The sequence below is a fragment of the Sapajus apella genome, unplaced genomic scaffold, assembly GCF_009761245.1.
Source record: "Sapajus apella isolate SASKATOON/1434 unplaced genomic scaffold, GSC_monkey_1.0 scaffold152, whole genome shotgun sequence".
In the NCBI taxonomy this organism is placed as follows: Eukaryota; Metazoa; Chordata; class Mammalia; order Primates; family Cebidae; genus Sapajus; species Sapajus apella.
The window spans coordinates 2,234,526-2,235,207 of NW_022437092.1; positions in this window are offsets into that span (position 1 = coordinate 2,234,526).

Genomic DNA, 682 nt, shown 5'->3' on the forward strand with positions numbered 1-682 from the left:
AGAAAGAGAAAGAAAGGAAGGAAGGGAAAGAAAAAGAAAGAAGGAGAGAGAGAGAGGGAGAGAAAGGGGAGATGAAACCTTGAGCTTCACTGCTGAAGATTGCTTAGCCAGCCCCACCCAGCTGGCAAACACTGCAATGGCTGTGGCAGGCCAGGCAACAGGCACAGCTATTGTCCCTCTCTTCCTGTTCTGCTGACCTCTGCCATCCCACTAAGCAATAGTTCCCTGGGCTGGCCAGTGCCTTCTGTGGGACTGTGCTGCCTGCCCTGCCTGAGCCTGGCATCTGAGCTGCCCCCTGCACACTTGGAGAGCCCAGGGGACAGCATGACTGAGGCTGCAAAGTCCTGAGCCAGACTCCATCTGGTTCCTGTTGTCCGATGAGGAAATGCCCAGAGAAGGGGTGATGGGATTATGGGATTGCTCAAGACACAAAGCGGTGCTGGGCACCTCCTTTCTGATTTATTTTTATTTTTATTTTTTGAGACAGTGTTGGGCCGGGCATGGTGGCTCATGCCTGTAATCCCAGCACTTTGGGAGGCCGAGGCAGGTGGATCACAAGGTCAGGAGATTGAGACCATCCTGTCCAACATGGTGAAACCCTACCTCTACTACAAATGCAAAAATTAGATGGGTGTGGTTGTGAACGCCTGTAAACCCAGCTACTCAGGAGGCTGAGGTAGGA